This window comes from Symphalangus syndactylus, chromosome 3 (assembly GCF_028878055.3).
Source record: "Symphalangus syndactylus isolate Jambi chromosome 3, NHGRI_mSymSyn1-v2.1_pri, whole genome shotgun sequence".
Taxonomy (NCBI): Eukaryota; Metazoa; Chordata; class Mammalia; order Primates; family Hylobatidae; genus Symphalangus; species Symphalangus syndactylus.
This window is the reverse complement of record NC_072425.2, coordinates 32461438-32478720: the sequence shown is the minus strand read 5'-3', so window position 1 is coordinate 32478720 and position 17283 is coordinate 32461438. Positions and strand designations below refer to the sequence as shown.

General features: G+C 40.2%; 1 protein-coding gene across 6 annotated transcripts in view; it reads left to right on the top strand.

Moving 5' to 3' along the window:
• The first annotated feature begins 1136 nt into the window (after nt 1-1136).
• The window catches only part of KIAA1958 (KIAA1958 ortholog), a 184777-nt gene continuing 168630 nt past the window's right edge, over nt 1137-17283 (top strand). For 5 of the 6 annotated variants that reach the window (XM_055271458.2, XM_055271460.2, XM_055271459.2 and 2 more), the window contains exon 1: nt 1152-1426. The gene's annotated coding sequence lies outside the window, so the exon portion shown is untranslated. Of the gene's footprint in view, nt 1427-17283 lie in introns of all 6 variants that reach the window. The other variant, XM_055271457.2, reaches the window with a different exon arrangement.

The following is a 17283-nucleotide window of genomic DNA, read 5'->3' as shown; positions in this document are numbered from 1 at the left end:
CCTACTCCAAGGGTACAAGTGACTGGGGTATGCCTGTCACAGATGAGGTGAGGCCAAGATGTGGGCACTACATAAGGCCAGACAGATATGGTGTAAATGTTATTTATTACCATGATTACTGTTTTGGAGATGGTCAGTGCTGTAAATAGAAAGGGAGTTTAAGAGCAGACTCTGAAGCCAGACTGTCTGGAATGAATCCAGGCTCCTCTAGCCACTACCTATGTGATGTTGAACAAATTTCTTAATTTCTCTGTGCCTCAATTTCCTTATCCATAAAATGGCAATGTTAATAGCACCCACTATGTAGAGTTATTAGGATTAAATAAATATTCGCTAAGCACTCAGTGCAAACTGTGGGCACACAGCAAGTACTATGAAAGTGTTAGGCAAAATAAAGGTGGACCAAGCCTGGTAGCACCTAGCAAGTCCAGCTTCACCTTTGCTGTGCTGAGTCGTATAGGTGGTGTTCTTGTGTCTCTGGTTTGTTGGAGGACCTAGTTTTAGCGTATTTTAGGTGTCATTAAGCATCCCCGCTCCCTCGATGGGATAGGGGTGTGCGTGTTACAAGTGGTTGTTGGGCACCTTCACGGGGCAACGGTGACTATGGGCTGTACGTACTATCTCGGTAGAAAGTGTTAATGCACATCCCTGGGCGGAGAGGTAACTCTACTCAATGCGTTTTAAGGGGAATCACACACCTCACGGATGGTGTAGATTCTGTCTGCTCCTTGCGTTTCAGTGGAGGTCCACAGAGCTCCGGGGAGCATCAGGGACCGCGGGCCCAGGACGTGTAGTAGGGAGCGGTGCTGTACACTTCCTCGCACCATAGGGGGGATGGCGGGTTCCACACCTGTCGGGGCAGCAGGGACTGAGCTCGTGTGCGCGGAGGACCGGTTGCTCCAAACCTCCCGGGCCAGCGCGCCGGCCGCCGCGTGCGCGCGTGTGTGCAGCAGGAGGCTCGGTCTACACCTCCTCCGGGCAGCAACGACTGCGAGCTCGGTGCGTGCCGTAGGAGGTGTCGTTACACACTTCCTGTGGGTCTCGCCGACCACGGCGCGTTTCCGGTGCCGGCTGGAGCCCGGGGTCCGAGTCCCCGCCCCGCTCGCCGGCCCCGCCCCGGCCCGCCCGCGCCCCGCCCCCTGCCCGCCCGCCGCGCTCCGAGCCGGGCGCGCGGAGCTCGGGGCGCACGGAGCGGCGCGCGCCGGTCGGCGGAGCCAGGCTGGCGCCCCCGCCCCCCGCCCCGCTCCTCGGTCCGCCGCCTGCCGGGCGCCTTCCCCGCGCCACTTACCTTCGGTGCCCGGCCCTCCGGCCGCTCTCCTTTCGCCCTCGGGCCCCTCCGGCCCGCCCCGTCCAGCCCGGGCTGCCCGGCTCCCGCAGGCCCCCCCGTCGACCGCGTTCCTATGGACAGACGCACAGACACCTGCAGGTGGGTGAGAGCCCGCGCGCGGGGCGGGGACGAGCGCGCCGACGCCGCGACCCAGGCGGGGAGCCCCTTTGTGTGGGGGGCGGCCGCGCCGGGGTCGACTCTGCTTCGCCGTCAGCGGCCGCGCGGTGACCCGGCTGAACCTTCCTTTTGTCTCCTCTCGGGGGAGCGAGGCCAGAGCGAGGGCAGGGACCCGGGCGGCCGCTCGTCGGCAGCGCTGGGCTTGGGGGTGCGAGGCGCACAGACCCCCGGCGGCGGCTCTGGTCCGCCTGCCCCGGGCCGCCCCGCCGCCCGGCAGCTAGGGTCTCAGCGGCGGCTGCAGGCGCAGTGCGTGGGGCTGGCGCCCGTGCTCCTGCTCTTGGGTCTGTCGGAGGTGGGAAGGAGGGCGGGAAGGAGGAGGAAAAGGTCTGTCCTCTTAGTTTCCAAGTCTTGAGATGCTTATGGAGAAAGAAAGGTGGTTCAGGGCTCTGCCCCACTAGTTTTCCTCCTCGGGTGGCTCGCCGAGGTGCGTTTGGGGCGTGTGTGAAGGAACGTGCATGGCTTCGCTCCCTTATTTATTGTTTCTAACGGAGGAGGGCTTTCTCCAAAAGGCTCTTCCGCCCCCCCACCCCCATCTGAGGCTGCGCACAGTGATTTGTGTTTGTTATCAAATATCTCGAGAAATGTATTCCCCTGGGTAGGAGGAGGTCGGACTGATCAACGTCAAACCAAAATCAAAGAATGTTTTTGGTTCCCTCAAGTCTTTTTTTTTCTTTAAGGTTTTAGATAGGGACTTTAAAAAAATGAACATGGCTGTGATTTTTACAATTATATATATTTATTGTGTGTGTGTGTGTTTTGAAGTTTAGGAGTAAAGTTTTGTTTTTTCCCGAACTCGTTAGGATTCGCAAAACGGAATCCTCTCCCGACGAAATAAACAGCTAACAAGCCAGTCAGGTAGTGACAGCTTCCATGGTGGAGGTTAAATTGGAGTGCAGTAAACAATGATCTAGCTTTCCGTTCAGGCTGAAGCCTTTATTTCTGCTGATTTAAGATATGAGATATTTCCCAACCCATGAGACCATGAATGTCAGAATTGAGTTTTCCCCCTAGGATTGTGCTTTTCCTATTTTATTCCATGTATATAACCCAACGATTGGGTTATGCATGGATATGGATACAGTGTTTTGAAAAATACTGTAGGGTGATGTTTCTGATTTGTCTTATTTGATTAGCTAGCTAAGTTCATGAACGGTTGCTGTGTATTTGTAGATATTCAAATAATAAATGAGGTTGAATAAGCACCCAGAAAATTAATTTTACAGATTCAGATTTTTAATATGCAGGTATGGATTTATACCTGTATTAATCTCAATCTACTGCTCAGTTCTGGAAACTTTTTTGCCCACCCTGTGAGAATTTATATTGACAAACTTAAGTCTGACAGTTACCCAGGAGATTAAAAAAACGGAGAAGCAGTTTTGGGGGCCATGCATACAATTATATGGACAGTCATATGTAAAAAATAGAGGTTTTCCTAAAAAAACAAAAAGCATTATCATCTAAACTTGAAGGAAAAACGTGGAAAATTATGTATTATTTAAATTTTCATTGAGATTTAAAAGTTAGGAAACAGTATACAATTTAATGCACTTTTTTTTAGACACACTGATTTTTGTCATTATAAAAGTTTAGTATGCTTAAAATAGTGCTTTTTTCTAGGAGAAAAATTTATCCTAGATTCTTGTCCCAGTTAAACAGATTAATATTATTGCATGCCTAATTTTGTAAATGCCTGGAGTGTAGATTTATATACACATTACTTAAAACCTAGCAGTGATCAAGCCAGTCCCTTTTAGTTGATAAAATTTTACTAGTTTCTGCTTTGACTTCCAGTCTGCATTAGGTAAATGAATTTAAATTCTGCACAGAGGCACAGAGCTCAGTATGTGGCTCTGGTAGGCCCTTGACTAGCGTTCCTTGTCCCTCTCCATTCCTAATAATAGCGCAAAGAGAAGAGGTATTGAAATTTGGTCAGGCTTTATGGTGAATCCAGGAATGGAGTTCTAGACCACTCTCAGAATTTCAGCATTTAGATATGCATACTCTTCCTTAGCTCTTTAAAATATTTAAAAAAGATAAGCTAACAATTGAATTGCTTGTTTATATATTTACAAGGCTGTCAGTGGTAGTGATAAGATTTAACAAAGAGTCACTGTGTAACTAAGCATTGAGTGTGGCCTGTACTGAGAATTGTTTTGGCAAAGTTGTAGTTGTGCCTAACTGTTTTCTGAGATCATCAATGTAGTCTTTATGTGGGCTAGCTAAAAGATAACACCTTGTTTTGTTTGTTTTTGTGTTTTTTTTATTTTTTGACTGATACGTAGATAAGAATTTTTTGTTTTTTGTGTAATCAGCAATAATAGTGTAATTAGAAGCATTCCAGAGAACCTTACATATTTTCAACTGATTTTTCTTTCTGGTAAGTTGGTGTTGAGGAAGGCATATAAATTATTTTTCATTTTTCGTGTTTGAAATTTTTTTCATTTATTTTGACAAATAAGTGCTACTTCCAGAAAATTTGAATTTGTATAAAACTGGATTTTTAAATATAGCTGACATTTACCAACTTCTCTTTTTAAAACAACATTAAGCCGTCCACAGTTAAATTTGATAGGCTTTAAAATCCATGGACTTTTCTAGCATTTTCCTGTTTATTGGTTATCAATGTAGTATCATTACAAGAAGCCCAAAATGGCCACTTTATGTTAACTGGAATGCTCAAATGACTAGTGTTTTCATTAGCAATAAATGGAAAGCTGAAAAGTAACAATTTTATTCTTTGTAATAGATCTGTGACTTTCAAGTCTTTCTTTTTGACATTTTTTTGTAGCCTGGTGGGGAAGCAGGTCAGCTGTGAGAGGTGTGGACAGTGACCTCTCATTCCAGCCTTTATCATCATCCTGCATTGTTTAACAACAGCACCAACCCCATGCTGCTTGCTGAAAATGCAGATTTCATTCTTGGATTAATATTCTGGTACCAGATGTATGAGGCTGGCTCTAAAGAAGCTTTTTCTCTTAAGTACTGTCAAAAATAGAGAAGCTGAAGATTGGAGAGAAGCCATTTATTTTGAACAGTTTATTTTCTGACAGTTTGTGTTTGTAAAGAAACCTGCTCATAATATTTACTTAAGAGATCTACATAGTTGCCTGAGGAAGCCCCACAGGTTTCTTTTTTTCCTTTAAAAAAGTTTCCATTGAGCTTAACTCTTATGTGATACTTCTTGACTTTGCTTCTGATTAGTTGATTTATGGACTTTATTTACTAGCATGATTGGAGAATTCTTTTGCTAGACTGAAATTGCACTCTGCCTGTGCTCTGGTCCGTTTCCTAGGTAACAAATGCACTGCATAGATTCCATAATGAGGACTGTGGTTGGCTAGTTACTGTGTAAATTCTGTTGTTTGGTAAAGCTTAGTCTCAAATTCAAATAAAGGTCAAGAAACCAAAAGTACTGAAAATGCAAATTTTTGAATTTTATTTTGTATCCAATGCCAACAAAGTTTAATAGGCTTTTCTGGAGAAAGGCAAATTATGCAGCCGTATTCAAGTTTGTTTTGCAAAGTCTTACACTTAAACAGTTGGAGAGCTTTTTCACTGTTAGTGTTCATACTGGTAATGCTAATGGCTCTAGTGACAAAGAAGATGTATTTCAGAAACATGTTATTACACTTGAAAATAATATGGAAAGCAAAGAATCTTGGTCTAGGACAACAGTGATATTCTTATACTGAAAGGAAGTAACATTATGTATCAAAAGAGAAATTATACAACTTTGATGTGAGATATAACATTGTTTTTTAAAGACAGGGTCGCACTCTGTCGCCCACGCTGGAATACAGTGGTGCAACCATAGCTTACTGCCTCTTCGAACTCCTGGGCTCAAAGGATCACATCTCAACCTCCCAAGTAGCTGGGACTACAGGCCCGTGCCATCAATCACACTTAGCTAATTTTTCTTATTTTTTGTAGCGATGGGGTCTTGTGGTGTTGCCCAGGCTGGTCTTGAACTCCTGGACTCAAATGATCTTCCTGCCTTGGCCTCCCTAAGTGCTAGGATTATAGGTGTGAACCCACGTCCAGCCATAACTTTAAAAAAGTTTAAGAAGACGTTAAAACATTGAAGCAATATTTAAAAACATTAAAAATCTTACCATAAAATGCCGAATTTCTACTCTAGCTTTTTTTCTTCTCTGCATGAACTTTGGCCAACTTAGCGCCGGGGAGTAGCTCCCCGCTTGGTTGCTGCAAGTTAGAGAATAGCTTTCTCCTTCACCTTACTCTCCTCTGGAAATCTATGGACTCTTTAGCTCCAGACACAGGACAAAAAGTAATATATATGGAATGGCTAGTAATTATTAGCTCTTTTGTTTGTTTGTTTGGTTTTTTGTTTTTTTCCCTGAAGAAACCTGCAAAGAACCAGAATTCCATTAAAACCTACTGGAAATATATTTTTCACTTGATGCCCGAAAATGTTTTTTGTTTGTTAATCATCAAGGATTTCATTAGCTAAACATTAAAATAACATACACATAACTCTTTTTAAGTCTAAATAATTATCCAAAGTTGCTTCCATTGCTTTCCCTTGCTTCTCTGGATTGTTTTTAGATGATTCATTTACTCTTTGGTTAACTTTGATTTCATGCATAGGATACATCTTGGTTGGGTTCTCTTTTTATTCTTGTTTTTTTTCAAAACTGATACTACTTTAACCTTTTCTGTCCTTTTTTAATTGCAAGTATTGTATCCCTTCAGTTTTTTCTTATATTTTCTTCTGGAAATACTTATTATTTTAAAAATATTTTCCTTGCGTGATTTAAGGCATAATCACCATATATCAAAAGCTTTACCCTTTTTTCTGTTATAGGACTTCATATTTCTGGGACGGAGTTGACAATATGTGTGAATTCTTAACCAGCTAGGACTACTTCCTCTTCTCAGCTTGTATTAATTTGTTAGGGCTGCCATAACAAAGAATCACAGGCTGGTGGTCTTAAACAACAAAAGTTTATTTTCTGACAATTCTGGAGGCTAGGAGTATAAGCTCAAAGTGTTGGCAGGGTTGGGTTCTTCTAAGGCTCCTCTCTTGGCTGATGGATGGCTGTCTTCCTAAGGTGGCTTCACTTGGTCTTCCCTCTGTGTATGTGTGTGTCCTAATTTCCTCTTAAGAACATCACTTACATTGGATTAGGGCACACACATATGACTTCATTTTACCTTAATTACCTCTATTCCAGGCCTTACTTCCCCTGTAAGTCACATTCTGAGGTCCCAGGGTTTAGGATGTGAACAGATGAATTTGAGAGGAATACAGTTCAGCCCGTAACACAGTCCATCCCTCTACCTACTGCCTTTCATGCATGTATACCTACCTACCTACATACATACATACATACCTCACTCCACATGTGGGATTTTGTGTGGTTTCATCTTTTATGTCTTTTTTACTCTGTTGGCAATTTGTCACTTGAGTCCCAGGCCCAAATACATAGCAATATGATCAATTCTATATATAGTCATTAAAAATCAAGTCGATAGTTAAAGGCTTTTTGTTTTTCACTCTTCGTATTCATTGTTTTTAAATGTTTTATTTTGAATCACTTAAAGTACAAAATCCTTTTTTTGTTTGTCTGAGACAGGATCTTTTTCTGTTGCCCAGGATGGAGCGCAGTAACGTGATCACAGCTCACTGCAGCCTCGACCTCCTGAGCTCAAGCAGTCCTCTCACCTCTCAGCCTTCTGAGTAGCTGGGATCGCAGGTGCACACCCAGAGCCCAGCTAACTTTTTTTTTTTTGTAGAGTTGAGGCCTGTGTGGCCCAGATTGGTCTTGAACTCCTGGGCTCATGATATTTTCCTATCTGGGCCTCCCAAAGTTCTGGGATTATAGGCCTGAGTCACTGTGCCTGGCCAAAATTCTTAATAGTTTTGGAATACTGGAGAATATTATTGTGGCCAAATTCAGTGGAAGCGCTAATGATGTTATTTTCTTCTGAGTTCTGAGGACTTGTTTCTTTTGGTGCTTTTTTTTTTTTTCAGCTGTTGGTCTTGCTGCTCTCATGGTAAGTTATGCACTATTTGGTCTTTTCACGCATGTCTGATGATTCCTGAATCTAATATCTAGTCAGGGCTTTTCTCCTGAAATCCACATCTTTGTGTCCTACTACGACTGGATATATTCACTTAATTTTCCACAAGCATTTCACATTCAACATGCCCCAGACTTATTGTCCTCTTCAAATCTGTGTCTTTTCTTTTATTCCCTAGCTCAGTGAGTTGGTACCACCTTCCATCCATCTTCCCAGTCCAGAAATTTAGGAGTTATCTCTGATTCCTTCTTTATTCTTAATCCCATTGTCCATACATAATCAAGCCCCTGGGTCAGTCAGTTCTTACTCCCCAAGATTTCTCAATTCTGTCTGTTTGCCATATGTGAATCATATGCTACTGTGTTACCCTTGCATTAGTCTTAGTTTTACAGTTAAATATATTCAGTGTGCAACAGAAGTCCTTATGGTAAAGCTTCTGTAATCATTTAGTAGTCTGAAGTTCATTGAATTCTTGTAGTGGCTCATGTGAAATGTATCCCTTGCCTTTCATATTTAACACTGTTTATCTGTGGCTTTTATAGTTCAAGGTCACTTTGACTGAATAAAAATACTTGACTCACATTTTTTTCCCCTCAACTGTCTTTAAAAATGTTACTCTCTTGCAGGAGTTGGCAAACTTTTTCTGTAAAAGACTGAATAATAATTATCTTAGGTTTTGTGGATCACTGATTTCCCTCACAATTACTTAACTGTGCCATTGCATTGCAAAAGCAGCTATAGATAGTGTGTAAATGAACTAGCCTGACTGTTCCAATAAAACTTAATTTACAGAACCAGGCAGTGGGCTGGATTTGGTCCATAGGCCTTAGTTTGCTGAGTCCTATTCTATTCTGGTAAAATGTGTTGTTGTCAAACTCTAATACCAATATGATTTTCTTTCTTTAATTTTATCTTTTTGCCTAGATACCCAAGGGCTTTTTCTTCATATTTAAAGCCAATAATTTTACTAGAATGTCTGTTGACCATTCCCTGTTAATTCTTCTAGATACACAGTGTTTTTTATTATATTGGCTCGAGTGTTTTTTCATATTTTCATCAATTATAGTTTTTTAGTAATGTGTTCCATTGTTTTCATTTTCTGTCTTTGGGGCCTCCTATTATATGTATGTTGGATCTTCTTATATCTATACCTTAATATTATTTTTTCTTATTTTTTTATGTTTGCTTTATTTTTATGTTTTTTTCTATTTTAGGCTTTAGTGTCTTCAATGTGTTTTCCATGGCATCTATCTCTTTTTTTTTTTTTTTTGACAGTCTCTGTCACCCAGGCTGGAATGCAGTGGCACCATCGTGATTTACAGCAGTGTCAACATCTCTGGTCCCAGGTGATCCTCCCAGTTTAGCCCCAAGTAGCTGGGACTACAGATGTGCATCACCATGCCCTACTAATTTTTGTATTTTTTGTAGAGACAGGGTTTCACCATGTCGCCCAGGCTGGTCTCAAACTCATGTGCTCAAATGATCCACCTGCCTCGGCCTCCCAAAGTGCTGGGATTACAGGCGTGAGCCACTGTACCTGGTGGTATCTGTCTATTAGGTTTAGTGTTCTTTCTAGTTTTTACTTCCTTTCTGAGTTTTTTCTTTCGTGTTCTGTCATGAACTTTGTCATTTCTTATTGTACGTCCTCTTGTTATCTGGCAAGATTCATTTTTTAGTTTTTCAATTTCTGATGTATGCTGTTCTTCCATAGCTTCTATCATTTTAAAATTTTTTCCCCTTTTTTCTTTTTTTTCTTTTTGAGACAGGGCCCTTTTCTGTCATTCAAGGCTCAAGGGATTCACCCATCTTAGCTTCCCAAGTAGCTAGGACTATGGATGTGTGCCACCACTACCAGCTGAATTTTTTTTTTTTTTTTTTGTAAAGACGGGTTTCACTGTGTTGCCAAGGCTAGTCTTGAATTCTTGGGCTCGTGATCCTCCTGCCTTGGTTTCCCAAAGTGGTGAGATTACAGGCATGAGGCACTGTGCCTGGCTATTTTCTTAATTCCTCTTACTCATTTTGAAATATGTTACAGTTCTCATCTTTTTTCTTAATGTACTTTTTAATTTAATTGTTCTCTCTTGGTCATTTTTAAATTAGATGGTCTTACCTGTACTTTTGGAGAAGGTTTCTGTGATGGAGGTGGAAACTGACAAATACAGTTTTCCTGGTTTTATGGTTTGAAGATTTTCTCCTTTGTTTCTTGTCTGAAGTATTTTAAAAATATGGCCACTCAATTAAAATAAAAATGAGGTACCATTGTGTACTCATTAGAATGGCTAAATGAGAAAGATGAAAAATACCAAGTATAAAGATGTAGAATAGCTGAAATTCTCCTGCACTGCTATTCGAAGTGTAAATTGGAATGGAAATGTAAAGTGGTACAGCAATTTGGAAAGCTGTATGGCTCTATCTACTAAAGCTGGACATATGCTGCAAATCCTGTGACTCAGTAGTTCTACTCTAAGATCCATACTCACCCAAATATATGGACTAGAATGCTCATAGCACATTTGTCATTGCTCCAAACTGAAATCTGTCCAAGTGGCCATCAGTCATTGTTGTTCCCTTCCACAGTGAGTCTGACTTTGGCTGTGTAACTTGCTCTGGCCAGTTGGACATTAGCAAGCATTATGCAACAGAAGCTTGGTAAGTGCTTACATACTCCGGGAAATAATGCCCTGAGACCGCTATATAAGGACGTCCTGGAGTGGGAGAGGTTACATGGAAGAGAATCCTGGTGCCCAGCCAATGACCAACTTGTGAGTGAGGCCATCTTTGACCTTATAGTTTAGCTGAGCTTCCTTCCAGCTAAAAGTAGCCACATGAACAAGTCCAGGTAAAGCCAGAGGAGAAACTACCCAGAAAACATAGAATTGTGAGAAATAAGAAATTGCTGTTTTAAGCCACTAAATTTTTAGGTTTGTTATACAGCAATACTAAACTGACTCAGATTGAATAAATACATCATGGTATATTTACACAATGGAATACTGTAGAGCAATGAGAGTGATAAACAGTCTACAGCTGCATGCAGTAGTATGTATGAATCTCACAGACATATGTTGAGCTAAAGAAGCCAGACAGAGCAGAGTTTATACTATATGCCTGCATATATAGAAGGTCCTCAAACAGGCAGAATCATTCTGTTCTGTTAGAAGCCAGAATAGGGGCTACCCTTGGAGGAGCAGTGACGAGAACAGAGAAAGTAGAGGCTTCTGGGCTGCTGGAAAGGTTCTGTTTTTTGAACTGGTTGCTGGTTACATAAGTGGGTTCTGTTTGTGAAATTGTGAAATGTCAGCAAGTTCACTTATTGCTGCCTTTTTCTGAGTGTATATTTCAACATAAAGAAAAAAATGTGGCTTCTTGATGTAGCCTCCTCTCTGATGTTCTCTGAGATTAACCTCCTCTGGTTATCTGTTTTCTTTATTCCCATTCCTGCCTCTTTGTTTGATTTGGATTCTAGTCCACAGTGTTCTTCCTAAAGCCTCTTAGGTTCCCGTGGTCTTGCATTCTCCCCCAGAAACTCAGAAACTTTACTGGTTGTTCTTGGATACAATTTCACTTAAAAAAGGTCCTCTCTTTTTGATGGTAATTTCTTCTTTCCCAGCTCTTAGAATCACCAGAACTCTCCTTTTTCTCCCTTCATCTGCCCAGTTGCTTATTCTGTGTAGGTTCTGTTTTTTGGGCGTTTTAGCCCTGCCTACTTATCTGGTGTCCATAGGACTGTCCTATCACCTGATATTGTTGAACATTTTGTCTTTTGTTATTGTCTACCTATTTTGTTATCTTCCCATCTCTGGGTGTTTTTATTTTTCCCGTGCAGATAATTGTAGATTCACTTGAAGTTGTAAGATATAATACAGAGAGGTTCTTTGCATGCTTTGCTGAGCTTCCCCCGGTGGTAACATATTGCAAAATTATATTTATAATATTACAACCAGGATATTGACTGTTTATGGGCTGAGTAGTGTCCCTGCAAATTCATATGTTGAAGCCCCAACCCTCCAGTACCTTAATGTAACTGTATTTAGAAGCTAGGGCATTAAAAAAGGTGATTAAGTTAGGATAAGATTGTTGGAGTGGGCCCTAATATAATCCAGTCTGGTGTCCTTATAAGAGGAAGTGTGGACACAAAAAGAGACATTAATGACATGCACATAGGGGAAAAAACTGTGAAGAAAACAGCAAGGAGGAGGCCATCTGCAAGCCAAGGAGAGAGGCTTCAAAAGAAACCAAGCCTGCCAACACTTTGATCTTAGAATTCTAGCCTCCAGAATTGTCAGAAAATAAACTTCTGTTGTTTCAGGCACCCAGTCTGTAGTATTTTATTATGGCAGCTCTAGCAAATGAATACACTGACATTGATAAAATCTACCACTCATAGTCAGATTTCCAGTTTCAGTGGTACTCACTTGTGTATGTGCTAGGTTCAATACAGTTTTTTTTTTTATTCTCCAATTTAAAACTTTTAATTAAAAAGTAAACTTTAATGTCAAAAATGCGAACTTGCAGAGGTTCAATACAGTTTCATCACATTGTTAGGTTTCTGTTTCTACCAGCCTCTCCACTGCTCCCCGCCGCCATTTCTAACATCTCTGTATGATTGGATTTGAGGAGAGTCCAAAACTCAGCATCTGTTGTCTTGCTTGCATAGGAGTCCTTTATTTATTTTTAAGTAGTTTGTTGTTGTTGTTGTTATGTTAGAAGACTTATTTTCCCTATTGATCAAAGGGGACAAATACCTGATTAGGCAAGAAAGAGTAAGATATGCAATAATCTGTTTAGTAATAGCTTTTCTGGTGTATCTGATTTGTAGTGATAAGCCACTATATATTTGTTGCAGGGAGTTTAATTCTTCTCTAAGTGACTAAGGTTGTTAACATTTTCATGACAATTCTGGTAAGTTATTGACTTTGTTTATTTGTCATCTTCTGAAAACAAGGAGTTCTGCATTAGTGAATTTACCATATAACTAAAGTTTATCTCCTGGAGAAAACTTAAGATTAAAATCATTTTTAGTGAAGATGTTCTTTAAACATAGCTTAAGTAAAGGTGGCGGTTCCGTTTTTTTTAGAAATCTACAAAAGAAGTCCTTTTCTAGCATCTAGATGAACCCAAGCAGATATGGAGAAATTTTCAAGATTTTTCTTTTCCCTCCCTGGAAAATTCGCTGAAGGTTTTCAGTTCTGAAGTTTTACAATAAATTTAGACCAGTTTACTACAACCAATTCAAGGAAGGATCAATCAACCCGACTTACAAATCCGTAAAATTCACGGATTTACCAAAATCTTGTTTAAACAGCCTTTGAAGATTCTTTTAAAGTTTCTTTTATGTTGATATAACTTATATAAAATGCATAAATCTTATGTGTAGAGTGGAGTGATTTTTCCCCCTTTTGTTTTTAGTTGAGATGGAATGATTCTACATGTTTTTGGGATACAGAGTAATATTTCAATATGTGTATACAACGTATAATGATCAAATCAGGGTAATTAGGACACCCATCACCTCAAACATTTTATTATTTCCTTGTGTTGGGAGCATTCAAAATCTTCTCTTCTGGCCTTTTGAAAATATTCAATAAATAATAGTTAACCATATTCATCCTACAGTGCTGCGGAACACCAGAGCTCATTCCTATCTAGCTGTAATTTTGTATCTGTTAACTAACCTCTATCCATCCCTCTCCGTTTACTCTTCCCAGCCTCTAACACACACAGTTATACTCTCTACTTCCATGAGCTCAAAAATTTATTTCCCACATATGAGTGAGAACATGTGGCATTTATCTTTCTGTGCCTGACTTACTTTGCTTAACATGATGTCCTCCAGGCTTATCCACGTTGTGGCAAATGGGATTTCTTTCCTTTTTATGGATGAATAGTATTCCATTGTGTATATACACCACATTTTCTTTATCCATGCATCGGTTGATGGACATTTGGTTTGATTACATGTCTTAGCTATTGTGAAAGTGCTACAATAAACATGGTGGTGCAGATAATCTCTTTGATACACTGATTTATTTGATACGCTGGTTTTCTTTTCTTTGGATAAATAGCAGTAAGATTGCTGGATTAGTATGGTAGTTCTGTTTTTAGTTTTTTGAGAAACTTCTGTATGGTTTTCTATAATAAATAGCCTTTGAAGATTTCTGTGAAATTTTAGCTGAAGGTACTCCCATTCTACCTTCACAGCAGCATTTTAAGGAATGTTCTGCTTTAAAAGTTGTGGGTCATATGATAATGTAGTCTTAGAAATATTTTCCTTTTGAATTTTGTTAATGAATATGAATATATCAATTGAAAAGCATATATTCATAATATTCTGCCCATGATAATATTTTGCTTATGAGTATATGTGGAATATGAATATCTTCTTGATACGTATATAGTTTTACATTGTTTTTTGACCAACTGGCTGGCTGCTTTCTGGTAGATAAAAGTCTCAACACAAACTATATTTCTTATCTACATTTTTTTCTCTTTTTTTTTTTTTTTTGAGACAGTTTCACTCTGTCACCCAGGCTACAGTGCAGTGGCGTGATCTCGGCTTACTGCAAGCTCCGCCTCCCAGGTTCATGCCATTCTCCTGCCTCAGCCTCCCGAGTAGCTGGGACTACAGGCGCCCGGCACCACGCCCAGCTAATTTTTTGTATTTTTAGTAGAGATGGGGTTTCACCGTGTTAGCCAGGATGGTCTCTATCTCCTGACCTCGTGATCCAGCCACCTCAGCCTCCCAAAATGCTGGGATTACAGGCGTGAGCCACCACGCCCGGCCGCCTATCTACATTTTTCTGATGATATGTTTATATACTGGGATAAGGTATAAAATCTGCACTTTCCATTAATGAAGTGATTGCCTCAGAAGTTTAGGGGTTTTCCTATTAAAATTATTATTATTATTTTTGAGACAGTCTCACTTTATCACCCAGTCTGGAGTGCAGTGGTGCGATCTCAGCTCACTGCAACCTCCACCTCCTGGTTCCAGTGATTCTTGTGCCTCAGCCTCCTGAGTAGTTGGGATTACAGGTGTGTGCCACCGTGCCCAGCTGATTTTTGAGTTTTTAGTAGAGATGGGGTTTCGCCATGTTGGCCAGGCTGGTCTTGAACTCCTGACCTCATCTGCCCGCCTTGGCCTCCCAAAGTGCTGGGATTACAGGCAAAACACCACGCCTGGCTTTACAAATTATTTTTGGTGTCAAAATTTATCCTATTGATTAACCTTAATGTCATTTAATTTTTTTTTTTTTGTTTTTTTTTTTTTTTTTTTAGAGATTAGGTGTCACTGTGTTGCCCAGGCTGGTCTCGAACACCTGGGCTTGAGCAATCCTCCTGCCTTGGCCTCCCAAAGTGCTGGGATTATAGGCATGAGCCACCGTGGTCAGCCTAGTATCATTTTTATTTGATGCTTTCCTGTTAATCATCAAATAGATATTTTATAGTCATCTAAGAACATACTATTGGCCTGAGAAGTAAACATGTCCTGGCACATTACATAATAAACGATATTCTTATTGAATATAAAAGAATGTAGTTCTGTATAATATTTTTGAGAAAAACGGCGCACTGATAAAAAGGTTAGTAGGTTTGGCCATGTCAAAGTTTAAACTTGGTTGGGCTCAGTGGCTCATACCTGTAATCCCAGTATTTTGGAAGGCTGAGGCAGGAGGATTGCTTGATCCCAGGAGTTTCAAGATCAGCCTGGGCCACATAGGGAGAGCCCTATCTCTACAAAAAAAAAAAAAAAAAGCCCAGCATGGTTGCATGTACCTGTGGTCTTGGCTACTTGGGAGGCTGAGGTGGGAGGCTGAAGCGTGAGGATCTCTTGAGCCTAGGAGGTTGAGGCTGCAGTGAACTATGATCATGCCACTGTACTCCAGTCTGGGTGACAGTGCCAAACTTTGTCTCCAAAACAAAAAAACTGAAAAAACTTTGTTTTTTTCAACAAAATAATGAAATTAAAAAGGAAGGAGCACACTTTGGGAGGCTGAGGTGAGAGGATTGTTTGAGATCAAGAGTTTGAGACTGGCCTGGGCAACAAAGCAAGACCCTTGTCTTTACAAAAAAAAAAAAGAAAAATTAATCAGGCATGATGGCTCATGCCTGTAGTCCCAGCTACTTGGGAGACTGAAATGGAAGGATCACTTGAGCCCAGGAGTTCAAGGCCATGGTGAGCGATAATGGCACCGCTGCACTCTAGACTGGGCAACAGAGCGAGATCCTGTCTCTTGAAAAAAAACAAAATGAAACCAAGTTGAGAAGTGAGAATGCTGCCAAGAAGGCAGCCAACCAGGGCTGCAATGGAGAATAACAAGGAAGGCTTCTTTCAATCAAGTCTTCAATTGGTCTAAGAAGAAAATCTTCCATTTCAGATTTAAAAAATAAAGAGGAACCAACACCTTGCAGAGCTGGTAGCCAAGCATTTCAGGCAGAGAAAACTGTGGCATAGAGAGACAGGAAGGGCATGAGGTCATACAGCAGACTGCACAGAACAGCCAAGATTCGAAACCCTAGTGCTAGACCCCAGCGCTCATCTATGACTTCTAATAACTGTTCATTAGTGGGTCCAGCATGGGGGCTCACATGGTGCAGGCCCTACTAAAAAATAATAAAACCCTAATAAATAATAGATAAAATGAAGAGCAATTTATAGAAGAGAAATGTTCAGCCTCCATGATAATCACACACAAAATACTATGGCAATCCAGAAGCTTTTTTTAAACACTATCAAATTAGCAAAAGTATGAAGTGAAATAATACCCATTTCTGGTGAGTAGAAAGGAGGAGGGGAGGAAGTTATTCTCATATGTATTGCTGATGGGAATATGGCATCTTTGTTTTCTTATAAAACTTTGAAGTATAATATACTTTCAAAAGATGAACCTATCAGTATGTATAGTTGATTAACTCTTACAAATTGAATACATGTGACTAGTACTCAGATAGTAAACAAGACATTATTTATTCCTTGTGCTTCTCCCAGTATATCTAACACAATCCTTCTGAAACAAAATAAATATCCTGACAGATTGCTGAGTCATAGGGTATATATGCTCTGCTTTAATGTGTTCTCCAAAGTAATTGTATCAGTTTATACTTGCACTAGCACCAGCGCTGTGTAAATGTTCCAGTTGCTCTGCTTTCCATGATTATCATTTTGAAAAGCAATGTGTCAATATATTAAGAGCCATAAATATATTTCTACCAATTTATCTAGTAATTCTAATTGAAAAGATAGAGATACATGCACAAAAACATTCAATGAAGCAGTCTAAATTTTGTCTGCTGCAGCCTCACACCATTTGTTGTCTGTGGCTGCTTTTGTGCTGCATTGGCAGAATTGAGTAGTTATGATAGAGATCCTGCAAAGCAGAAAATATTTACTACCTGACTTACTCCAGAAAAAGTTTGCTGACCCTTGCATTAGAGCATTATTTAGAATAGTAAAAGATTGTCAGTAACCGATATGTCCATCAGTAGGGGAATTATTGGCTAAATCCTTGATAAAACTGGATCTAGCCATTTACAATGATGATTATAGAGACTGTTTAACCAACAAATATTTAATGGGCATTCACCATGTGTTAGGTACTTTTCTAGATGCTAGGAAATCAGTAAAAACAAAATACCTGCCCTCATAGAGCTTAAATTTAGTAGTGGAGATAGAGAAGAAACAAGTAAAATAACATGTAAGGGATAAGTGCTAAGAAGGAAGAAAAAAAGCA